This window comes from Cajanus cajan, chromosome 2 (assembly GCF_000230855.2).
Source record: "Cajanus cajan strain Asha chromosome 2, NIPB_CcT2T_4, whole genome shotgun sequence".
In the NCBI taxonomy this organism is placed as follows: domain Eukaryota; kingdom Viridiplantae; phylum Streptophyta; class Magnoliopsida; order Fabales; family Fabaceae; genus Cajanus; species Cajanus cajan.
In genome coordinates this window covers 9,721,904-9,749,425 of record NC_138518.1, presented here as the reverse complement: position 1 = coordinate 9,749,425, position 27,522 = coordinate 9,721,904, and the positions used below count along the sequence as shown (strand labels likewise).

Here is a 27,522-nt window from a genome sequence, read left to right as displayed (position 1 = left end):
TTTTTTTAGTGGCCCGGAACGGGCCGTTCCCAAGTCCGGAACGGGCCGTTCTGGAACTGGAACGGGCCGTTCCAAGGGTTCTCAATGGCCTAAAAATCCAATATCGGAACGGGCCGTTCCAATATCGGAACGGGCTGTTCCAATTCCAGAACGGGTCGTTCCAATACCGGAACGGAGCGTTCCAATACCGGAACAGAGCGTTCTAATATCGGAACGGGCCGTTCCAATACCAGAATGGGCCGTTTCATTTTCAGAACGGTCGTTCCAGGGTACGTAATTTAAACGTAATGTTCAGATCCGGAACGGGCCATTTCGAATCCAGAACGGGTCGTTCCAGCCCACATCTGATGCCTATAAATTGAAGCCTCGGGCACAGTTCTCAGGGCGGCCAGAGAAATTTTGAATAAGACTCCTTTGAGCACGAAAATTCTCGATCTCTTTCCCTTTTATTATATTTCTTGAGATTTGTGTCGCGTCTCTATATTCTCTCTCTTCTATTGTATTTCTTGAGTGTTGTGAGGCAATTGTAGTGCGAAAGGTTGCCACAAAGCACCTCAAATCTCCCTATTTTGAAGATCCAATAGAGCTCATTCAAGAGGTATTTCAGTTAATTTCTTTCTCTCATTTTTATTTCTTATCTTTAATAATTATTGTTATAATAAAAATAATCATGTAGACATTTTAGAGTTAATTGTATTATTTAAATTTCAAGTATGTAAATAGTTATTAATAAAGGGGATTTAATATTTAATTTATTATTTCTTATCACATTAACTTCATCATAGGGTACCGATTGAGGGCGTTGTAGGGGTGCTTAATACCTTCCCTACACGTAACCGACTCCCGAACCCAATTCTGGCTATCAAGGCCATTATTGAATTTTTAAAAAAAACCTTATCTTTTTCCAATGTTTTGAGTAAAATATTGGTGGCGACTCCAAGAACCTATTTTCAAAACCATTAATTAAGGATTAGTCTGGTGTCCGGGCATTCCTTAATTGATGAGACTTTTAAAAGAATGTCTAAACCATAGGTCGCAAGATCAGAAATTTTCGGGTTGCGACAAGGATGAGGAGTGATTTCTATTTTGTTGTTATTTTGTTTAGTTTTTAATTCAAGTTTGGAACAATTTTAAGTTAATTTGGGGTGTAATGATTTTAATTCCTGAACACTTTTATTGCTTTTGATGTTGAACAATTTAAATTTGATGAAGTTGAAGTTTGTTTGCTAATGTGATGGTTTAATTCTGATTCCAAATTTTGGTTTGGAATGCTGGTGAAAAATGCTCTGTTTTTTTGAGCATATATGTTGATTCATGTTGTTAATTTGTGGTTTGGAATACTCTAATTTTTTTTTGTGTGAAAATGACTATTTTAATTTGGTTTGGGTTGCTGAACCAAAGTTGGGTAATTCATGACAAAATTGTTGGACATAGTCTATACATGGCTCAAATTCGTTAACCTTGGCTTACTTTGTTTTTGATAATGCCAAAGGGGGAGAAATGGTATTGTGTGTTTAGTTGTTGTTTGCAGGTATTGTGCTTGTGTGTGTGTGTTGTGCAGGTTTTAAGGCACAATGAGGAGTTTCAAGCACAAAGTGCATTGAGTCAAGTGAATATTGGTTCATGGTTTGGTTCATGGGTTGTCATCATCAAAAAGGGGGAGATTGTTGAGCTTAAGAGAGCTGAAGACTTTAAAAAGTTTTGATGATCACAACAACTTGGAGACAACAAGTGTACAACAACAACATTTAGCACAAAAACAAAGTCAAAGAAGAGTCAAGAAAAATGCCTTGAAGTATAACTATGTAATAGAGCTTAGGAAACAAATTGTTGTGAATGAGTTCTTTTTATATTTGTGTGCTTTGTGCATAGGAAATCTTATCTGAATCAAGTAGGGAGTAGATGACGATGAGCTAAAAACATTGGAGAGTTATTTTGAGGCTTAAAATAAAGTTTTAAGAACTAACTCAAAATAATCGATTATTGTTAAATATAATCGATTATTTCAGCAAGTGGGCTAAGTGGAATGCCTTGCTGTAATAATCGATTATTTCCCAAAATAATCGATTATTTCAGAAACAACTCTCTGGAATAATCGATTATCCAGCTAAATAATCGATTAAATTGTTCTTGGTTGATTTCCAGAAATCTGAAGAACAAAATAATCAATTATTCTTTAAAATAATCGATTATCTGGGTTTGAAACTTTTATAAATAGTTTGAACTCTTTTGAAACTAAAAAACAATGAGTAAGAACTGATAAACAAATTGTAAAAACGTTTTTGAGAGTCTGTGTGACATCTTGGAGAGTTTTCTTTGTGAAATCCAAGAGAAAAATGTTTGTGAAAAGCTTGTGAGAAAATCATCATCATCATCATACTCTTGAAAAAGGAAGACAAAGATTTGGTCAAGAATTCCAGGTGAATTCGTTCCTGTTTTAGTTCTTTGTGAATCTTTGTGAAAAATCTTGAGAAGGGTTTCTCAAGTGGTGAAGATTCTTGTAGTGGGTTCTACAAGGGGTACTTTCTTGGGGTCAAGAAAATGGTTATCTTTTTGTAGTGAAGTATATGCATGTGTGTGTGCTTGTAAACCTTCTTGCTTAAAGATAGTGGAACAAATCTTAATCAGGTGGTGATTAAGGACTGGATGTAGGTCACATGTGGAGTGGCTGAACCAGTATAAAAGACTTGTGCAATCTTCTTCAATCTTATCTCTTACTTTGTAATTTCTTGGTTGAACTTTAAAGATGATAAAACTTGATTAACATGTGTATGTGAATTCTGATGGTTTAAATCTGTAATTGAATATTATTGCTGAACCTCATTGTATTGTAATCAAGTTGCACATTGCATTCATATCATTGTAACAAGTCTTTAAGAGTGCTTCATTTGAAAATTCTGTCATAGAAAAGTTTTGATTGAGATTAAGATCCAAAAACTCTGATAAATTTTTAAAGGGTCATTGAATCCAATTCACCCCCCCCTCTTGGATTGGGCCATTCTTTTCTAACATAAAATAAATACAAAAAGGTAAGAAAATAAGGGAAAATAATGACTCATCAAATTTCCCCACACTTAGCCTTTTGCACTCCTAGGCAAAATCAAAAAACAAAGCAAGGAACAATTCTAAAGACACCAAAGAGAGTGACACAATAGGAAGAATTAGAAACAAGAATACACACAAGAAAACAAACAGATTTACACAATCCTCAATGAATCCTAGGAAAAGAAAAGGAGTAGACAACATCCAACACACAAAGAGTCAGAGAATCAATCAATCAGCTTAAGGATGTAATGAGGTGAATCAAAAGGAACAGAACCTCATAAGATGCACTGTATCACTGTATCTCTCAAGTGTCTAGGCAATTGTATACTCTCAATGCACTCATGAAAAACAAGCAACAGATAGACTTGGCAAGCCTCTAAAATCAACACCCAACACACAAGCACATAAGGATCAAAAGGTATTTTTAAGGTTGTAATGAGGCCAAGGACAGGGTAGAGGATAATATATGGGATAAGTAACTACAAACCAGAAGAACCAGAGGAGCAATGGGGGAATAAGTCAAGAATACGCACAAGAAACAAACCCAGAAACCTCTAATGACCTCTATGATGATCAATCCTCTTTCTCTTGCCTCAAACAACTTCTCTTTTTCATTTTTTTTGTATTTTTTTTAAATGAAACGTACATAGTGAGTAGTACACACAAAAATTTGAAATGAGATAAGATAACGTGCAAAGGAGTCAAATGTACAGCATAAGGAATTAACTTGCCAATATACATCATCCAATGAAAAATACACACACACCCACACTTATTCAAGAACATATTCCTAAAACAATTCCAAAGCTCCAAAGCTCCCTAAGGTTAAGGTAATCATGCTTTTTCGCTTAAGGCTTGTAATGAGCTTCAAACTAAGAAGGGGAAATAGGCTCAGCAGGGGTTATCAAAGGAGTTAATTCAAGGTAGGCTTATTTGGCTAGAGGCTTATGACAACAAAATGCCTTAATCCTTTCCAAACATGCATGCGGACCAAGAAATATCAAACAGAGTCAAGCCAAGAATATTGTGGAAGCAATCAAGAGGAAAAACACACAAGAAAGAACAGAGAAAGGGTCAAAACCTCACATAGGGTAAATCTCTGTCACATTCAATTCAACCTCTCAAATGTGAAGTCCCACATCGGTTAGGAAGGAGAACGAAGCATGCCATATATATGGGTGTGGATACCTTCCTTGTGTGGACGCGTTTTGGGGTGGCATGAGTGCCATTGCCAGAAGCAAAACCGTGAGGGCTGCGGCCAAAGCGGACAATATCCACATGCGGGTTGCTGGGGTGTTACATTTGGTATCAGAGCCTGGACCCGGGCCGGTGTGCCAGCGAGGGCGCTGGACTCCCATGAGGGGGGTGGATTGTGAAGTCCCACATCGGTTAGGAAGGAGAACGAAGCATGCCATATATATGAGTGTGGATACCTTCCTTGTGTGGACGCGTTTTGGGGTGGCATGAGTGCCATTGCCAGAAGCAAAACCGTGAGGGCTGCGGCCAAAGCGGACAATATCCACATGCGGGTTGCTGGGGTGTTACATCAAACCTCATAATCAACTTGCCAAGCAGAGAAAGATAGGGATTTCAATCCATATAACATCACTCATATCCAAGAGTGAAGCAAGTGCCTACAAACTATCAAAACCCAGAAATCAAAGAAAAGCATGCAAAACTGTATATAACACCTAAACATAAAACCTAAACCAAAAATAACAAATAAACCCTAAAATCATATAACCAAAACAGTCCCTCCCACACTTAAACTACACATTGTCCATTGACTTTAAAGCTCTTATCTGTGGATTCACTTTTGATCTCAACTGTACCATAAGGATAAACATTAGTAACAACAAAAGGTCCAATCCACTTTGATCGTAACTTACCACTCATGAGTTTAAGCCGAGAATTGTACAAGAGAGAGGCCAACCACGAAGTCCTTCCTAGCTATCAAGCTGTCATGGAACTTCTTGGTTTTCTCCTTGTAGAATTTTGAATTCTCGTAGGCTTCCAAGCGGATCTCATCAAGCTCATTTAGTTGCAGCCTCCTTTCCTCACCAACCTGATCAATGGAGAAGTTGCAGATCTTTACAGCCTAGTAGGCCCGATGCTCAATCTCAACAGGTAAATGACATGCCTTGCCAAAGACAACCCGATAAGGAGACATCCCTATGGGTGCTTTGTAGGCAGTTCTATGCGCCCAAAGAGCATCATCCAACCTGTTACTCCAATCTTTTCTGTTAGCCTGGACAATCTTCTCTAAGATTCTCTTGATCTCCCTATTTGAAATTTTGGCTTGCCCAATGGTTTGGGGGTGGTAGGGTGTAGAAATTTTGTGCACTACCCCATACTTCTTGAGCAAAGCCTGCATGGATCTATTACAAAAATGGGTGCCTTGATCACTTATAATAGCTCTGGGTACTCCAAACCTGCAGAATAAGTGAGATCTAACAAAATCCACAACAACCCGAGCATCATTAGCTCTGGTGGGTTTGGCTTCCACCCATTTGGAAACATAATCAACAGCTAAAAGAATGTAGGAAAAACCAAAAGAAACAGGAAAAGGACACATGAAATCAATACCCCAGACATCAAACACCTCACAGAATAGCATGGGCAGCTGAGGCATCTTCTGTCTCCATGTAAGGGATCCTCTTGCTCGCTGACACCGCTCACAAGTGCTACAAATCTTCCACGCATCTCTGAAGATGGTGGCCAGTAGAAACCATAATCAAGCATCTTGTGAGCTATCCTCTAAATGCCTAGATGGCCACCTGGTGCAGAAGAATGACAAAATTGTAGGACCGAATCGATCTCATGATCTGGTATGCATCTCCTAATCACCTGGTCACTGCACAACTTCCACAAATAGGGGTCATCCCAAATATAATGCTTAGTATCACTCTTAATTTTATCAATTTGAGCTCGTGATGCTAAGGGAGGAAAAACAGAAGTAACTAAAAAATTAACAATATTTTCAAACCAAGGGGTGGTAGAAGAAACAGAAACAGAAGAAACAATTAACAAATTTTCATCAGGAAAATTATCTTGGATGGGCCAGATGTCAGCACTATCATCTGCTCTTTCAATTTTGCTGAGATGGTCTGCCACTAAATCCTGAGTTCCACTCCTGTCCCGGATATCCAAATCAAACTGCTGGAGCCAGAGCATCCACCTTATCAATCTAGGCTTTGACTCAGCCTTTTCGAGCAGGTACTTCAGAGTTGCATGGTCAGTATAGACAATAACACGAGAACCAAGCAAATAAAATCTAAATTTATCAAGAGCAAAAACAATGGCAAGAAGCTTTTTCTCTATGGTAGTGTAGTTTGCTTGGGCAGCGTCCAAAGTCCTGGAAGCATAATATATCACTCGAGGAAACTTGTCAACTCTTTGTGCCAGGACAGCTCCCAATGTATAATTAGATGCATCACACATCAGCTCGAATGGGACTGTCCAATCAGGTGCATGAATGATTGGAGTGGTGGTCAGTGCTTCCTTGAGGTAGTCAAAAGCCTGTTTACACCTGTCATCAAAAACAAAATCAACATCTTTTTGTAGTAGATTGGATAGCGGAAGGGCCTTCTTGCTGAATTCATTGACAAAGCGCCTGTAGAAACCTGCATGGCCAAGAAAAGATCGAACCTCTCGCATGCAAGAGGGGTAAGGCAACTGTGAAATAACAGAGACTTTCGCAGGATCTACTTCTATGCCCTTACTAGAAATAATATGCCCTAAAACTATACCCTGTTCTACCATGAAGTGACATTTTTCAAAATTCAGAACAAGATTAGTTTCAATGCATCTATTAAGCACTCTATCCAAATTATCTAAGCATGTGTCAAAATAGGATCCATATACAGTGAAATCATCCATAAACACCTATATTCAATTTTCAAGAAAGTCACTAAAGATGCTAAGCATGCACCGTTGGAATGTGCCAGGGGCATTGCATAGGCCAAAAGGAATCCTCCTATAGGAAAAAGTACCAAAAGGGCAGGTGAATGTGGTCTTTTCCTGATCCTCAGGAGCAATATGAATTTGAAAATAACCAGAGAAACCATCAAGAAAATAGTAATGAGATTTACCTGCCAAACGCTCAAGCATCTGATCAATGAAGGGTAGAGGAAAATGATCCTTCCTTGTTGCTTGGTTGAGCCTCCGGTAGTCAATACAGACCCTCCAACTATTTTGGACTCTAGTGGGTATGAGCTCATCCCTCTCATTCTTAACAACAGTAAGGCCTGTCTTCTTGGGGACCACCTAGACTGGACTCACCCACTGACTATCTGATATACGATAAATGATCCCAGCTTGAAGAAGCTTGGTCACCTCCTTCTTCACTACATCCAAAATGATAGGGTTGAGTCGCCTCTAGGGCTTTTTGACTGGTTTAGCTCCATCCTCTAAGAGTATCCTATGCATGCAAGTGGATGGGCTAATACTAGGAATGTCCGCCAGGGTCCAACCGATGGCTTTCTTATGCTTTTTCAGAACGTGCAATAATTTCTCCTCTTAAACAGCATCAAGGGAGGTGGAAATGATCACTGGCAACTTCTCATCATCCTCCAAGTAAGCATACTTGAGGTTTTCTGGGAGAGGCTTTAATTCTGGAATGGGTGCTGGCTGAATAGTAGAAGGAACTAAGGGTTTCACAGCATGTACCTCAACCCGCAAGTCAGATTCATGTGTACTTCCTGAAACATGGTTAGTGCATTCTGACTCTAAAGAAATAATATCCAAAGGTACAACACCCAAAACATGAAATACAAAATCATATTTATTTTTGGAACAGGAATCAAAATCAGATACAGAAACAGATTCAAAATCAAACTCTGAAACATAATCAAATTCAATGCATGCAAGAGAGTTATATAGATCAGATAGAAAACAATGTTTCTTATCATGCAAAGAATAAAAATGAAGAAGCATACTCATCAACAACATCATCAAGTATCTCAGCACGAAAAATAGAATGGTCTTCAGATGGATGTCTCATGGCACCAAGAATATTAAAATGGACAATACTATCACCAAATTCCATGGACAATGTACCAGCATACACATCAATCTTAGTTCAGGCTGTTTTCAAAAATGGTCTGCCTAAAATGATTGGGGCAGATCCATGGGAGAATCCCTCCTCCATATCAAACACATAGAAATCAGCAGGAAAAATTAGTTCACCGACCTGAACTAAGACATCCTCAATGAAACCTGTAGGGTGGACGACACTTCTATTTGCCAACTATATTACCCCACCCGTAGGTTGCATTGGACCAAGAGACAAAGATTTAAAAATGGACAGAGGCATGACATTGATAGAAGCTCCTAAATCAAGCAAGGCATTTTCAAATTTACCCTAAACCAATAATGCAAGGTATACATAATGTACCTGGGTCCTTACATTTTTCAGGAATGTGCGGAACAGATTTACCTATCAAAGCAAACACATTTTTTCCCATGTTGATTCTCTCATTTCCCTTCATTCTCCTCTTATGAGTGCATAGCTCCTTCATGAATTTTGCATATCTCAGGATTTGCTTTATGGCATCAAGCAGAGGTATGTTCACCTCCACCTTTATGAAGGTCTCCAATATGTCCTTATCCACCTTTTCCATTTTTTTGCTTGGAATCAATTTAGGAGGAAATGGAAGAGGGATAGAAGGCTGTTGCAAATCAGAATTGGTGCTGGAAGAAGGCCCACCTGCATGAAAATTTTGGGCACCAACTGGTTCATCATTTTGCTCAGGTGCAGATGCTGGAATTGGTACTGGCACAGGTGCAGATCGAGGTGGAGGTACTGCACAGTCTGTGAAGGCAACCTGATTGGTCATTTGTGAAGGCAACTTATCTGAATTTTGAGACTGTGCCTGATTTAGTCGAATGGCCATCTGCCCCATCTGATTGGTCAAACTCTGAATGGAAGCTCTGGTCTCTTACTGGAATTACATATTTTGAAGAGTCATCTGCCTCACTAAGTCCTCTAATAAAGGTTCAAAAGTAGAAGGTTGAGGAGCTGGTGGTGAAGGAGCTTCATGTTGTCTCTGCTGTTGTTGGATAGGGGGAGACACATATCTGCTAGGACCAGCATTGTTTTGGAAGGGAGGGGATGGCTGTTATTGTTGTTGCTGGTTAGACCATCTGAAATTAGGATGATTTCTCCAACCTGGATTGTACCTATTGCTAGAGAGGTCATAACTTTGCTGCTATTGTTGTTGCTGGACAGGAGGTCTGTTGTAAATATTTGCAGCATATGCCTCTAGATGCTCATTTACTCCTGACTGTTGCAGAGAAGGGCATACATTTGTGTGATAATCAATTGAAGAACAAAGGTCGTAGACCCTTGCTACTGATGGAGATTTTTGATTTACAGCAAATTGAGTCACCAAGTTGACTAATGCATCAAGTTTACTCTCCAGCTTTTTATCTGCATCAGTGGTGGCCACATCATGAACTCCTCTGATGACAATTGCATTGTCATTTCTAGTATTGAATTGTTGAGAGTTCGAGGCTATCTTTTCTATCAAGTGCCTGGCTTCAGCTGGGGTCAAGTCACCAAGCGCTCCACCACTTGAAGCATCTATCATACTCCTTTCCATGTTATTTAGCCCCTCACAGAAATATTGCAGCAACAATTGCTCAGAAATCTGGTGGTGAGGACAGCTTGCACACAACTTCTTGAATCTCTCACAGTACTCATATAAGGTCTCTCCACCAAGTTGCCTAATCGCTGATATATCTTTTTTGATTGCAGTGGTCCTCGAGGCAGGGAAGAATTTCTCCAGAAACATTCTTTTCAAGTCATCCCAGCTAGTGATGGACCTGGGAGCCAAATAATACAGCCAATCTTTAGCAACTCCCTCATATGAGTGTGGAAATGCCTTCAGGTAAATGTGATCCTCTTGAACATCAGGAGGCTTCATGGTAGAACAAACAATATGGAACTCCTTCAGATGTTTATGTGGATCCTCACCTGCATGACCATGAAACTTGGGCAACAAATGGATTAGTCCAGTTTTAAGCACAAAAGGAACATCTTCTTCAGGATATTGAATGTACAAACTCTCATAAGTAAAATCAGGTGCATCCATCTCCCTAAGAGTCCTCTCATGAGGTCCATTATAAGGTTGTTCACCCATGTTTTCTGGTTGACTTGAATTAAGCTCAGATGTAACAGTTACACTAAGACTATCACTATGACTATGACTATCACTATCTAAAGATGGAATGATATGCTCTCTAATTAGTCTATGGAATGTCCTATCAATCTCAGGATCAAATGGACGCAAATAACTTGGGTTGCTCCTAGTCATGCACTACATGCAACACATGCATCAGGACACGTGAACAGTAGGGGTAAAATGGGAATTTCCATGAAGACTCAGAAAAAATCAAAACTAATGCACCAAAATCATCCTAAAATCATTAGAAACTACCACAAGAAATTTGAGAGCAAAATTCAAAGCCTAGATATATGAACTACCTAGGAAAAGTTTGGAAAAATAGGGAAATAAAACTTCAAAAATAGAAAAACGCACAGAGGAGTTTTGTAGGCAGCCAAAATAGAGTATGCGTAAACCGAAATAGAGCATGCACCAAACACGCACCAAAATAGAGGAAAAGCACACCAGATTTTGCACCAAAATGCACCAGATTTTGCACCAAAAAACGCACCAAAAATTCTTTTTAGATGAATTTTTGGATTCTACACTTATGGACCTTGCAAGAATTGAAACTCAACACAACACAACAATGATTTAGCACACCAAATGGAATCAATATAATTGGTCAATGAGCTATGAAATGCAATAAAGATCAGTTATCACACAAACACATGACAGCAAATGCACCAAAAAAACCAAATTTGAGTTACTGTTCCATTGGTTTACTGTTCATGGATTCTCTCTACTTGCATCAGACTTAACAACATGAATTCTTCAACTGAAAAACTTGCTTGCTAGACTTGTAGGGACTAATAATAAACACAATTACACAACATAACATACAGTATCACACGAAAATGCAAGCATCACTAATAGACTTAAACTGATATACTCAAAATTAACAAAACTTAACAGATACTCTAAAATACAAAACACACAACAGAACACAACAAAAACAAATAACACACAAACACACAGCCTTTTACAGAAACCAATGATCCCCGGCAACGGTGCCAAATTTGATCGAAGTCGTATCCGGTCAAATAAAACAAGTAAATGCAGTACTAGGAAGTTGTCCTAGGTTGTCTCCCAAGGACCATTTTTCTCTATCAAAGGCTTAAACACAAAATGGGGGGGGTTTGGTTCAGATTTTTCACTTTATAACACAATAAAACGCAGATAACACAGCAAGTAAAATAGATTGGCTCCTTGTTCGGATTGTAACTCTCTTATCCTTGGTTCACAATAAGATTACTCTATTAACCACTTAATCCTTGTTCCATCCGAGTTAACAAACTAAGCGAACATTAACTCAAGATTTCCCTACACGAATTAAGCAAACGTATACAACATCAACCTCTTCACAGATTAAGCAACTGTGGCATTGAGCGCAACCCATTAAGCATGGACACATTCATACAGAGGTTAAATGGAGAAGAACAAAGTAGAACAGAGATATACAAACATACCCAACCTCAAACAGAGATTACAATCCATAACAAGTGTCGCCACCCGCCGAAACGGACATTGGCATTCGCGACGATGGTTGGACTCTTTTTAGTTTTGAAAAATGATGGATTGTTAGAACAACTTATTCTCAAACTGAGACCTCATCGAACTAACAATTTTATTAAATGATCCTCACCAATCCGTGTTAATCCCAAACGGGACCCTCCATGGATTAGTGGTTTTCGCAAAAAGGGGTTCTTGGAGTCGCCACCAATGTTTTACTCAAAACATTGGAAAAAGAAATAAGGCAATTGATTTTCGCAAATCAACTTTGGCCATTACAACCAGAGTTGGGTAAGGGAGTCGATTACGTGTGGGGAAGGTGTTAGCACCCCACAACGCCCCTTTCGGGTTCCCTATGACGGATCATTTCATAAATAATAGCGTAAAATTACTAAACTACCCCTATTTATTAGAACGATTATAAGTAAACTATCTACATGATGAAAGCTTTAAACGTGCAATGCAACAATCAAAAAGCGATAAATGAAAGCGGTAAAAGAAAGGATTTGGGAAGAAACCTTCGAAGCGGGCTTTTATATATTCAAAAAGGAGTTAGGAGGCTTTTTGGCGTTCCTTTCCACTACACGTTCGCTCGCTCCTTTCCCTAAAATAAATATAAACTATGGAAATCAAAGAGATTTCCCTTCGACTTGTTCGAGTCTCAAGCTGAAGGCTCGTGAACTCAAGAACTTAGTCGGATTATCTCTCGGAGAGATTTATAGGGCAGAGAATAGCTCCAAAACCCAAGAATACTCAGCAAGAGGGTGGAGAAATGATGCAAATGTGTGTAAGGACGAGCTAATGACGTCCTATTTATAGGATTGAGGCGCAGTACGGCCTAAGAAGTCAATACGGCCCGTACTGAGTTTTTGAACTACAGTACGGCCGTATTGAATTCAGTACGGCCGTACTGAAGTTCAAAAACTTTAGTACGGCCGTATTGATTTCATTATGGCCGTATTGTAGTTCAAATGGCTCAGTACGGTCGTACTGAACCTCTAGGAGGGCGTATTGAGCTCCAATCCTCACACACCTTTATTCTAAGCTACTCTAAGACTTCTAGACCTACAAAGAGTCATCTTAGGGTCTTCCAGGAGTCCTTCCGGCTGACTTTCCTTCGGTCTTCGAGAGTCTTTGAGTCTTATTTCCGACCCGGACAATTTTAGGGGTCTACAGCTGCCCCCCCTTTACTTAGTCGAACGGCTTTTTTGGTGTACTGGTTGACAAGTAAAGGAGTTGACCCAATTGTCCAGGGATTAAGCCATCCTTCCGACTTGTAGTGTCTTCAGGTGGGAAAATTGTTGAGTAGCCTCTCCAGGTTGAGTTTGCCCTCTCCAGGGTGAGTATTAGTCGTCGCCTCTCCAGGCTCGTGCATACCTCGGTGTTTCTGACGACCTCGGTAGCGTGAGTTTGCCCTCTCCAGGGTCTGCATGCCTCCGTGTTTCTGACGACGTTGGCAGCTGCATACCTCCGTGTTTCTGATGACGTCGGTAGCTGAGTATTAGTCGTCGCCTCTCCAGGCTCGTGCATACCTCGGTGTTTCTGACGACCTCGGTAGCGTGAGTTTGCCCTCTCCAGGGTCTGCATACCTCTGTGTTTCTGACGACATTGGTAGCATGAGTATTAGTCGTCGCCTCTCCAGGCTCGTGCATACCACCGTGTTTCTGACGACGTTGGTAGCGTGAGTTTGCCCTTTCCAGGGTCTGCATGCCTCCGTGTTTCTGACGACATTGGCAGCTGAGTTTGCCCTCTCCAGGGATTTGTGATGATTTTGTCTCCACAGTCCATGATGCTGCTTCGACGGTTGTTTTTTATTTTGGTGCCGCTGAGGGCTGGATAATGCAGGGATCCGTCTAGGGGATGTGCAGTTACTCATAGGTTCTTGTGTCCCAACTTTCCATTGCGTAGTTGGTGCCCACTGGGGAAATTCTGATTCCTTGGGGATGCAGACACAAAGATTCTCTTTCTGAGGTGAGCGATGCCTTATGATTGGCTGACGTCCTTTCGACGTTGGTGGAGTATCCCGGTTATCCTTATTCGGGTGACTCTTTTGATTTTCTGGTTTTGTTGCCTCTGCGTAGGCTGTTATCCGCTGGGGGATTCTGTCGTATTGATCTTGATTGGCCTCTTCTGTTAGGCGGATTATCTTGACGTTCGGTGTTTGGCTGAATGCCGAATTCCGCTTGGGGAATGGTTATTGATCTTTTCGGATTTTCTCTTTTTGAAGGAGTGCCTCTGAGTGGGCGAATGGGGATTGAGGATCTTATGTATCCCAGAGTATTATTTAGAAAGCCTCTTCAGGCTTAGCTTCACTCGTCGCTCGAGTTGGAAAGCTATCTTCTACTAAGGAAGTCTAAGTCCTTTGACTCGGATATTTTGTTTGGATGATCATGCTTCCATTGGGGAATCTTGCTGATCTTGCTCTGATAGCTTTCACTGGGAGTTCGGTCCAAGAGTGCAAGTTGAGATGTCTCTGGGGAGTATTATTTCGGAAAGCCTCTCCAGGCTCAGTTATTCTGTACGATGCGGTTGATTTTCTGATTTTTGCCTTTTTTTGTCGATTTCGGCTTTTTTCTGTTATTGATTGCCTTTTTTGTCGATTTTCGGCTTTTTCTGTTGGTTATTGATTACCTTTTTTTTTTTTTTCAATAAATAGAGAATAAGTGATCTTCCAGTACACCTATCATCTGTATGCATGTATGCGGTATGATGCACCTAATTCTATTTGATTTATTTTTCAAAAGAATTAACCGATGCGTTTCTTTGCTTGGATTTTGCCATTCCTCTAGACGGGCTGTGCATTGCCGATTTCTGTAACCAAGGAATGATGCGTGTTATATCGAGATTGGTGTCATCAACCAAGTGATCCTTCCCTTCCTTTAGAAGACGTGTCAACCCTCCTATTGACCACTATATCTCCATGTTTCCACTAGATTATTCTAAAATCGTTTGGGACAAGAGAAAAGAAAGGAAAGATATTTTTGTTCAAAAGTTTGTGTTTTAGAGGGGATTATTATTGTTTTGAAAAAGGTTTTTGTAAGAATGGCTGGCCAAGGTAGGCTCATGTGTTTAGGCTTGTTTGATTAAACACTTATGAAGTTAAGAAAGTCTTGTTATTGACGTTGTGATTCGACAACTTAGATAGCTTCCCTTGAACCTTTCTTTTTGAATTCAGCTCATGGTACCATCATGGATTTCTTTTGCTTTTTTGATTGTCCTTATTTTTTCCTGAAACACCCCTTTGTGGTGTCTCAGCGTACCTTTGTTTTTGTTCATTTTTGCAACCCTAATTTTTGCCTAGGTCACCCTTTTGTGGGATTCCTAGCGGGTTCTTTGCTCTTATTTTTGCGCAGCCCCCTTTTTGGGTTTCCTGCCGAGCTTTTTGTTTTTAGGACTTTGTCCTTAAAGGATTTCTTTTTTATCCATGATGGCACTTGTCGAGGCCAAGGAAAGGTGCTCCAAGTTGTCACACACACTTCCACATAAAAATGATGCGGGTTTATTGTTATTAAGACGATTTTAACCTCATTCATGCTTATTCAAACAGGGTTAAAAATAATGTGGTCTAGAAATTTATTGCAAGCAAGAAAAGAAGCAATAAGAAATAATAAAGAACGATTTTATTATAATTCTAGCGGAAACATGTGCCCTATCGAGGCTCGGGGGTCGGGCTGTCCCCGAGGAGTGATCTCTAACAGTCATCAGGTCTATACATCCCTATCGGAAGAAGAAGAGCACTTGATGACGACGACCGGCCTTGACGCTTGTGAACCGACCTTCCTAAAGATCTGGCTTAAAGAACGTCGAGAAGGATCTTGGTTCCTCTTCGTCCTTTGATCTTTATTAGGGTTGTATCCTAACCCTTGTTTCCCCGGATTATCCTTAATAATGGGTAGCTCGGGAATTCCTTGGGAATCCTGGCCAAGTCCTTGTCCAGGCAAGTATTCATTCTTGGTGAGCATGTAGGCTACCTTCTTCATTTCTCGGGGAAACGTTTCGACATTGGCAATCTCCAATGCTTGGAAGGCGGTCTCTAGAGCTTCCTCTGCTGCATCCACGTAAGGTATGGCAGATGGCTTGCTGATGAGTATGTCATCTTCGGCTTGTACAGTCACCAGCTTGTCACCCACTATGAATTTGACTTTCTAGTGGAGCGTAGAGGGACTAGCTTTCGCATCATGAATCCAAGGTCGGCCGAGGAGACAGCTGTACGCGGGAGTAATGTCCATCACTTGAAATTTGACATTAAAGACGGTGGGTCCAATTTGGATTGGAAGATTGATTTCTCCCACCACTTCTCTTTTAGAACCGTCGAAAGCTCGAACGATCATGTTGCTCGGGCGCATTTGGATTCCCTTGATTGCCACTTGATCAAACGTTCTTTTTGGCATCACATTCAAGGAAGATCCATTATCCACCAAGACTTTAGCGATGTGATATTCCTTGCACTTTACAGAGATGTGCAAGGGCTTGTTGTGATTCGGTCCCTCAGCGGGGATTTCTTCATCGGTGAAAGTGAGGTGATCATTAGCCGTGATGTGACTAACAATCCCCTCAAACTTGTCTTGGGAGATAGTGTGCGACACGTACGCCTCGTTCAAGACTTTCAACAGAGCTTGCCGATGCGGTTCGGAGCTTAGGATCAACGACAACAGAGTAATCTTTGCTGGCGTCCTATGAAGTTGATCCACGATGGAGTACTCGCTCTGTCGGATATATTTTAACAGCTCGTCAGTCTCCTCCTCAGATTCTTTATTTTCCTCGGTTTTCTCTTTTTCTTTTTCCTTTCCTTTATTCTTGGGAGCTTCATCATGAAGATCTTCGGGAGTGTAGATCCTGCCACTCCTAGTCATGCCCCCAAGTCCAGCGATGTTAGAGATATCGCTGTCGGCAGAAGAATGGATGTCGTATATCCATGGCACAGCCTTATTCGATTCGTAGGGAAAAGGTCTTGGAGCAGTGATCTTCAACGGTGTCGGACCTTCCCCTTTATTCGTCTTGATTACCAACAACGGAGTTGATGTCCGTTCGCTTGGCGCGGTTGTTGGCTTACACTTAATAACAAACGGCGTGCGATCCATTCTGAACATACGCATCGATTAATCCTTTCTTTTTATTAATGTTATTAATGAATTACTAGGAGAGATGTATGCAAATGAATGACTATGAAATGCAAAGGCAATTGAAAGATTTCATAGATCTCAAAAATTCGATTTATTAATCAAAGAAAGTGTACAACTCATTATACAATGCTTCGAAGAAAATTTTTACAAAATGAGAAAAGCCGATAGAAACCCACAGGCGGGTTCATGTTTCTTCTCCATTCAACTTCGGCTTCCTCTACATGACGGGCCATTGCTTCGGCTTGCGTATGGACCGCTTGGCTCATATTATCATTAATCTTTTGAGCGTCCTTCGCCTTTTGAATATAGTAGTTGATCATGGCTTGCAGCTCATTAAGCTCGTCTTCGGCTCGATCCTTCTCCTCTCGGAGCTTAGCCATATGTGCTAGTCCTTCCCTTTCCTTCTTGCGAAAATCGGAAAGGCTTGCGGTTTGTTGTTGAGCAACTTCCCGCCATTGCTGCGCATCGGATCGAGTCAAGAGTAGATCATCTTGCATATCCTTGATCAACTGTGCCTGCCTTGCGTACTCGGCTTCAAGGCGTGCTACCTTTGCATCGACATCTCGGAGTTGACTACTCGGTTCGACCTTTGGCATTTTGGATGCCCGAATAGCCTTCTCATTAAGGTTAGCACACTCGTCCTTGAGCCGCTCTATCTCATGATCTTTTTTCTTGCACTGCCTTTGTAGACCATCAATGGCAAAACTGGATTCTTCGCTTTTCTCCTCAAGAACTCTCATCTGAGCTCCCATGATTTCCAGCTTCTTGGTCAAGGCATCGACTTGTTCTTGCAGCAACCTCCTCGTAACTGCGGTCGCGCAAGAGGTGGATGGTTGGGGCACTCCCCTCTCGTTCCTCCAAGTCTCGTAGTCGGTGGAGACGGATACCCGAGGCTTTCCAAGCTCTCGATCTCCCTCGTAGATTGGTCTCTCCCACGCTCTAACGACAGCGTGCATGTCCCTTTGATGCTCAGAATCAAAGGAGAAACACAATCCTCCAAGCTCCTCTTTAGTAGGAACAATCTGAGTCCTCATAAGTTGCCTCATAGCCAATCTAGGTGAATAAGCTATGCAACCTCTGAGGCCCATCAACGGTACGCTTGGGTAACTGCCGCATCTCATCAATACGTTGCTCGGACGGAACCAAGGACAAACCCATGTGAAGTGCTCAATGCTCCACTGTTCCATCTCTTCCTTCCATTCGGAAGCATAACGGCGGCATACGGGGATCTTCGAAAAGCTCCTCAACGGATCGGGCAAAGTCCCCATGTGACTAGAGGCGTAGAAGTGTGTGATGCTCCACACATATAACAAGGAGGTGCAGCATCGGATAATCTTCCCTTGCTTCTGCTGAGATATGTTGACAGAAAGCAAGGTGTCGGCAAGAATGGCAGGCACGGGACTCTTCATGTGCACGTCCCATGCGAAGAAAGCGTCCATAGCGGCATGGTCCACTATGTTAGCGTGAAAGGGGAATAGGACCGTCCCAAACACGGCTAACGCTAGAGTCTTGTTGAAAGCTAACCAATCTCCCTCACCAGCTAAGGAAGAAAGGTGATCCTCAATCATAGCGAGCTTCCAACCTTTGATACTGCCGTTCCCCACTAAGGCAGATGATCGTGATGGTAGTTTGACTTGAGTAGTGACCCTCTCCACGGCCACATAATTACCATGAAAAACATAGACCCCTGCTGATTTGGGTCATCGCAGCATGAGCTCGTACTCCTCGAGAGTAGGAACTAAGTCAAACTGGGGGAACTCGAAGCAATGCAGATCGAGACTCCAAAAGTGAACCAATGCTCTCAGAAAGGCCGGATCCACACATATCTTCATCAAATCGAGGACTCGTCCATATGATTTCTCGAACTCAACACGAGCCTCGTGTGGCATCAAAGAACAGAGGTGGTCCAACCTCTCGGCACGGTATAACAAGAAGTCCACTTTCTTCAACTGCCCTTGCACTCCCCTAGATCCCTCCATGATCTACAATAAGAATGCATGATATGAGATGATGGTGTTGAATATGCATGCATTGTGTTTATTCAACTAAGCATTATCATGTTTTCAGGATGTTCCTAAGATGATGCATGATATTGCTTGGTTTGGATAAATAACTATTTTTTTTTTGGGTATTTTGTTTTTTTGTATTTTTTGGGTGAAAAGGGAAACTACCTACATGAATGTGATGAGGGTAGATGTTAACACCATGCAATGGAAGATTCTTATTCCTATTTATTCTTATTCTAAAAGGGGAATGTTGTATGTTTAAAGAATGCAATGTATGCTCAAACAATGTCACATAAACAATGCACAAACAATTCACTCATCCACGAACAGTCACGAGCGAATCACGAGGTAGGGGTATCCTGCAGACAAGTGCATATTCAAGGAGGTTCTAACTGTTCTCACCAGTCTAAGGCCCCCAAGGTGCCCCCATTATAGGGACCCAATCCCTCTCGTCGTAAGTCGATGGAAAGCTCCAACGCACTGTCGGACTTGAGTTCATGGTTTTCACCTTGAGTGATGCTTCTCGACAACGGTCTACGGGCACCAATAGACCCATTCGACAACCGGCCGTACTAACATCCACTCCCTATGGCTTTCCACTCATGCCCCCGGGTATAGAGGGAACTGTTGCGTGCAAAGGTTCGTGTGCAGTTTATATTTCAAACAATTGCGAAAATTTAAACATCCAACAGTTATTAAAGCCAATTAGGTAAAACATATTATCATACAAGCGAGGGGTAATGAAGCAATTTTAAACTATCATTTTAGAAATAATCCATCACTAAATGGGACTAACTCTCGAGGCTTCTCCCCAGTGGAGTCGCCATCTGTCGCCACCCGCCGAAACGGACATTGGCATTCGCGACGATGGTTGGACTCTTTTTAGTTTTGAAAAATGATGGATTGTTAGAACAACTTATTCTCAAACTGAGACCTCATCGAACTAACAATTTTATTAAATGATCCTCACCAATCCGTGTTAATCCCAAACGGGACCCTCCATGGATTAGTGGTTTTCGCAAAAAGGGGTTCTTGGAGTCGCCACCAATGTTTTACTCAAAACATAGGAAAAAGAAATAAGGCAATTGATTTTCGCAAATCAACTTTGGCCATTACAACCAGAGTTGGGTAAGGGAGTCGATTACGTGTGGGGAAGGTGTTAGCACCCCACAACGCCCCTTTCGGGTTCCCTATGATGGATCATTTCATAAATAATAGCGTAAAATTACTAAACTACCCCTATTTATTAGAACGATTATAAGTAAACTATCTACATGATGAAAGCTTTAAACGTGCAATGCAACAATCAAAAAGCGATAAATGAAAGCGGTAAAAGAAAGGATTTGGGAAGAAACCTTCGAAGCGGGCTTTTATATATTCAAAAAGGAGTTAGGAGGCTTTTTGGCGTTCCTTCCCACTACACGTTCGCTCGCTCCTTTCCCTAAAATAAATATAAACTATGGAAATCAAAGAGATTTCCCTTCGACTTGTTTGAGTCTCAAGCTGAAGGCTCGTGAACTCAAGAACTTAGTCGGATTATCTCTCGGAGAGATTTCTAGGGCAGAGAATAGCTCCAAAACCCAAGAATACTCAGCAAGAGGGTGGAGAAATGATGCAAATGTGTGTAAGGACGAGCCAATGACGTCCTATTTATAGGATTGAGGCGCAGTACGGCCTAAGAAGTCAATACGGCCCGTACTGAGTTTTTGAACTACAGTACGGTCGTATTGAATTCAGTACGGCCGTACTGAAGTTCAAAAACTTCAGTACGGCCGTATTGATTTCATTATGGCCGTATTGTAGTTCAAATGGCTCAGTACGGCCGTACTGAACCTTTAGGAGGGCGTATTGAGCTCCAATCCTCACACACCCTTATTCTAAGCTACTCTAGGACTTCTAGACCTACAAAGAGTCATCCTAGGGTCTTCCAGGAGTCCTTCCGGCTGACTTTCCTTTGGTCTTCGAGAGTCTTTGAGTCTTATTTCCGACCCGGACAATTTTAGGGGTCTACAACAAGAAGCCAAGCCAAGGGATTTTAGCCTTCCATTAAAATGAAAATAGAAATGAAAATGCAAGGATAGAAGAGAAAAACCTAAATGGAAAATCTATATTCTTCAATGCAAGGGTTCAGTTTAGATACAAAACGTAAAATGCATATAAGAGAAGAAGAGAGTAAAACGAAAATGGCAGCTAAAGAGAGCAAAACGTAAAACCCAACTACAAGAGAGCAAAATGTGAAAAACAAAGAGAGAGGAGACTAGTTACGTGGTCACATCAGATATATCCTTTTTAGTGGCTCCCCTAAAACCCTAAATAAAACCTAGAAGAGTCAAAATGGGCCCCAAGTCAGGTTTGACCCAAAAATACAATAAAATAGAATACAAATTGAAATTAAATGCTGAGGTGGAAAATGGTGCAGCGGTGACATGGCAGATGACGTGGCAGATGACATGGCAGCTCCACTTGAAGTCCAGAAATTAATTCCAAGCCCAGATAATTATTAAATTGCCCTGAAAATAAAAATTGGAATAATTAGATTCAGAAAACTCAAATTAGTTAAAATATGAATTACCGGTCCAATTAAAGCCTAAATAGAAAACAGTCCAGAATATCAACAATTAAGCACAATTCAGAGATTAAAATAAGTACAGAAAGGTAAGAAAATAAGGGAAAATAATGATTCATCACCAATCAGACAATCACTTCAATGTGTCAATCCACACATGTATAGTCATGCAAATCAAATTAAGATTTCAGAGTTTCTCAATTGCAATATAATTGCACAGGAAATTTTTTGAAACATTAGAAGAGAAGAACATGATTAGGTACTTAGGTAGAATATTGAAGTAAACATAATTTAACAAAGACATCTTAATATGAATGAAATTAGACATCCAAAACAACCTTAACACTTAGAAACTAATTTTACCTCACAATCATGAGAAGAAACAAGGCTGGAAAATATCAAGTATCGTATCTGAGCATTGTCTTTAACAAAATCAACCCAACAACCAAACAGAACCAAAGCAAGTGCCCTTAAATTCGAATCTCCACTATCAAAAATAGATTTCACTCTCTTCAACAACTCCAAGTGATTGGCTACTCTGGCCTCTGACAACAACCTTTTTCTCTTCTTATCACGGTGTTTCCTTTTAGACAAGAAAACCCTAACAACTGAAAGTCTAGTCTCTTTGTCACCTTCCCTAAAGGCTTCAGCAAGGCACAAGAGAATGGTATTGGCAAATAACTTATCTTCACCTGGAACAAGTCCAAACATGGCACAGGGAGCAACACCAAATTCAGGCTCTCTACTCCATTGTCAAAGGCGAGGCTCCATTTCCAATATGGCTTTGATAGGAACACCTAACAGGCATAAATTTCAATAACAGAGAGAACAATCAAACAAAACATATAACTTTTATAAGGCTTTGTATGGATTCATGCTATATGTGGTGAAATAGAATGGTATTTTGATAGGTAATGTTGCTTTGATCACCAAAATTTCAATCAAATAAAAAGGAACATAATGTCAAAAAAAACAACGAAGAAAGAAGAGAATTAACTAACCAGGTTTGGTAGAACGGAGACCCATTTCGAGCTGAATGCTCCATTCCGTGGCACGAGTGAGTCAGTTATTCATCAAGGGTGTTTGGCCAAAACCTCTCAACCCACCTCTCTCAACATGTCCATCTTAGATTATATTTAGGATGATATACTTGTTCACTAGTCCCAAGCCTATAAGGCAAAGGGGTTTGATGAAATTGTCATATATCCCTTCCTAAAAACATCATAAGTATGTGAATGCTCGGGTCGGTTATTCATTAAGGATACTCGACCAAAAATTTAGTCAAGCCCTTTTGGCAAGCTTATCTCAAATAATATCCAAAATGATGCAAAAACAAAAGGGTGAGTCCAGATTTTAGAACGACCCAAATATAGTAATAATAATTTGAGTATTGCTTTGTTTGGATAGGAAAGAAATATGAAAAGTAAAAAAAGTTGAATAAAAAAAAGTAGAAGAAAAGAGAAAATAAGTAAAATATATATAGGATTTTAGAATGTTTGAATTGTAAGAAGTTGAAAGACGTGAAAGAGAAATAAAAGATAAACTTATAAAAATGTATATTTTTTAGTAAGTCCTACAATTTTTCTAAAGATTTTAAAAAATCTTGAAGAGATTTTATTAACATGATCCCATTATCCCTTTTCTTTCTCTCACTCTTCCTCTCTTTTTCACAATTAAAAATTATATTTTCAAATACCTTTCTCTCTCTTATGCTTCTCCCTTCTCAAGATCTATCTAAAGAAATTATGGGTAAAGGTTCAAATAAGTGGTAACGACTTGTGTCCTTTAACCAAAAAGTTTAAGATTTGCTTAATATTTGAATCCTGACCATAAATATAGAATACACTATGTTAAGAGGGGAAATATTCATTGAATTTGATTGAATCTGATTTTGATACACTCTACATTGCTTTCGTGTTGGTCACTCCATCCCTTTCTTTATAACTTTTTCATAATATATACTCTTCAAGAAGAGTTACTATAACTTTATATTTATGTCATAAACGTCTTTGTTCAATAGTTTTAGAGTGTCATCTCCTAGTTATCATCTTTGGTTATAAAAAAAATATAAATAATTTAGAATAATTATAAGAATAAAATTAAAAAAATGAATACACCAAAATCACCATATATCTTTTATTTATATATATAGAGAGAGAATAGTACAAACATACAATATTTTTTTTAATTTTTTTTATAAAGGGACATACAATGATTTGCTGATGTATAATTTTCTTCTTCTTGTATTTAGATGGAATATAACGGTAAGTTATAATTGTAATTTTTAAAAAATATAATTATGGTGTGTAGTTTGTTAGCATATTTTAACCGAAAAAACAAGTAATTGAAAAGTGGCCAAGTAGCTGAAATAGCTAAAAATAAAGAATAACAGTAATTAAATAATAAACTTAAAATCATGTATTAATTTTAATTCTTATATATTTATTTTTAAGTTCTTTCTAATTTCTTACAATTTTATTTATTTGTAAATTATATTTAAGACTCATATATGTTTTTAATCTCTAAAATATACAAATTTTAATATAATCTATAATATTTTTTTTCATCTTTCTAAAATTTGAAGTTAAAATTTTAATCTCTACTATTATGTGATACTTTTTAATTAGCTATATGTTTATTAAAAAGTCAATCGATCATCTTTACATATACTTACATCTATCTATGATACTTTAATAATATTATGGTGTATATAGTTTATACAAGGTGTAGCTTTATATAAAAGTTTTGGACAAGGCCTTGTCGTAAATTGAAATTTCCGATCTTACAATTAATGGTTTAGTTTTAAAAATCTCATTAATTAAGGAATGCCTAGATATCACACTAATTCTTAATTAATGATTTTAAAAAATGAGTTCATGGAGTCGTCACTAATGTTTTACTAAACATTAGAAAAAGAAAAGATTTTTAAAAGTCCAATAATGTCATTGATCGGGGGTCGAAGGGAGGTATTAAGCACCCCTATAACGCCCTTAGTCCTTAATCGGTACTCTTATCATAAAGTTATCATAGTAAGAATTAATAAGTTAAATATTTAATCTCCTTTATTAATAGTTATTTACATGCTAGAAATTTAAATTACGCGATTGATCCTAAAATGTTTACATAATTACTTTTATTATAACAATATTTAAAAAATAAGAAAATAGAAGGAGAGAGAAGTGTTGACTGACCTCTTGTCCGAGCTTTATTAGATCTTTAAATATGGAGACTTTTAGGTGCTTCTTTATTAGATCTTCAAATCTGGAGACTTTTAGGTATTTTTTGACAACCTAATACACTACAATATTCTTTACAAAATCTCAAGAAATACAGGAAGAGAAAAAAAGAGAATTTTCGAGCTCTAAATAATCTTGGACAAAATTTTCTAGCCCAAGAATAGTGCATGAGCCAGCTATTTATAGACATCATAAGTGTCTAGAACGGGCCGTTCTGAACAAGCATGTTAAGAGTAAAATTTTAATCTGGAATGGCCCATTCTTGAATCAGAATGCCCCGTTTTGTATTTGAATTTAACTCATGCCAAACTATTTTGGAACGGTCGTTCTCATATAAGGTTTTAAGGCCTTTTTAGCATATTGAAACGACCCTTTCTAGTATAAGAACAACCCGTTTCACTTTTGGAACGGGCCGTTTCATATTGAGAACAACCCGTTCTAGTGGAGTATCCACTTCTACTTCTCAAACAATTCAACACTGTAAACTCAATACTAATAACTAAAAAGCTGTGAAAATGTTGAAGAGAGAACAAGCTGCACTACATCATGATAATTCAAAAGACTGAATGAAAGTAGCTAATCAGCAAAGAGTGTCACTAACCAAGAAACCTCGAAATACTGCCTGGATTTCAATAGCAGCCCATTCCTATTTGATCACCACGAAGGCTTTGACTGGAATTCTCACCATAGTAGCTAAAGCAACAGTAAATGCTCATAATTAGGAATCTTACTTGGGTTGAAGCAGATTAGGAATTGAGTAACTGGTACACCTAATTGAAGTGAATTATTGTCTCTAACTTCTCTACCTAATAATTAATATGAACTTTGTTTATGTTTTTTATCAGAACCTTCAAAAGATCACCAAGCTCCTTACTGAATTCACCTAAGGGATCTAATATCATCTTTTAACCTAATAATAGAAGAGAAATAAAAGATATACAAGTAAGATAAGAAAGAAAAAAAAATGAAAATTTCCAAATTCTTACTATTTTGGAATAATTTGAAATTCTACTATCTTAAGAAATTTCACATATGCTCGGATTTTAAATTCTTTATAAATTCTCCATCGAAACAAATATTTCACCCCAGAGCATTTGAAATTCTAAAAAAAATGAAGGCTTAAATATGTTTTTAGTCCTTATAAAATTGATGATTTTGATTTTGGTCCCTCTAAAATTTTTTCTTTGTTTTTCATCTTTCTAAAATTTATAAACATTATTTTTTATCATTGTAAAATAGGTAAATTTTGATTTTGATCCTTGTAAAATATTTTTCTTTAGCTTTCATCCCTCTAAAATTTAAACTAAATACTTTTAGTCCCTAATGATCATTTTAAGGTAGATAAATAACATTTATTTTAAAGATTTATAATTTTTTTATAAGTGTTAAATATCAATATAATATCAGTAATGGTTGTAGATAATACTTAAGATGATTACTTAACTTTTTAATAAATAAAAAATAGTTAAAAAAATGATTACATAAAAATAAGGACTAAAAACAACAATTTTAATTTTATAGGGATAAAAAACATAGAAAAAAATTATAGGGACTAAAATCAAAACTTGCTAATTTTATAAGGACCAAAAATTTATTTAAGCCAAAAATGAATTATTCTATTCAAATTTCCCATCCAAACACACCCTAGATGATTTATTGCTATGAACTTTTTCAAATTCAAATTCAATTAAAGCACACATGATAAAATTTCTAACCTTTAAGTTTAACATATGCCTCATTTTTAATCATTTGTCCAAGCTTAGTGATGTAGTTCTACTTTGCTTATCACCATTACGAATATAGTTACCATTTTCAACAATGTCTCATGTGCCAATTTTAACTTAAGGCTATAAAATTACGTATATGAGAAACATGTATTATACTGCATACATATAAAAGTGATCAATTAAGTAAATATGTGCAATATAAATAAAGTAATCTAGTAAATGTAAATTATACTTCCTAAGTTGCCGATCAAGCAACTACTACTAATATACATCTGACCTTATTAGGCAGTCAACAAAACATCCTCCAACTTATGCACCATTGAATGGCCTCTCCAACAACACTCCAGTCTTATCCCTACCCTACTCTCATATCACGTATGATCATCACAGTCCACACCACATGGAAACACACAAGGGTAAGCTAAGGTAAAAAGAAATAACATATATACAACACATGAACACCACATCATCATCTCTTTAACAACATAAAAATAGGGCATCATAGTATACAACATAGATGAACACAACAACTTAAGTTCAACACAATAGCACATTTCATCACAGATTAACACATCATATGAATAGCACAATCAACTCAATACGTCATATGTTAAACATAACAACTGTATGTTTTTATCACGCATTTCAACTAGTAGATCTCCTACAACACAAGATGAGTAGTTTAAGTGGATTGACCTTACTGAATCGACCACATGAGGTGATTTTTTTGTGCTAGCTAGAATAATAGTAAATTGGATAAATATTCACAAGACAGTAACCTGATTTCATGGATGTCACTACTTAAACAAGGAAGTATAATATTACTATCAGGGTGGAATAACTGGGTACTGGCCTACCACGACATTAGCTAGCTTAAATAAGCCTTCTATAGGATTAGCCCAACGATGAACCCTTAAATACTACTCCTTTCTGATATTCGATTAGGAACTAAGTTCTTGACTTTATACTCTACTTAGTTGGTCACTTATAATCAACATAACTTGACCTGACCCTTGTATTGTGGTTACTTCATACATGTGTACCTCGACTGATGGAATAACACTAAGGCCAAGAAGACCAAGAGGTGATATATTGAAGGAGGCAAGAGGAATGGGTTAGTGTTGAAAAACCATAAGAGGAG

At 38.7% G+C, this 27,522-nt stretch overlaps 1 pseudogene; it reads right to left on the bottom strand.

Moving 5' to 3' along the window:
• Positions 1 to 9,254: 9,254 nt before the first annotated feature.
• Positions 9,255 to 27,522, bottom strand: part of LOC145954689 (uncharacterized) — a 36,867-nt pseudogene continuing 18,599 nt past the window's right edge.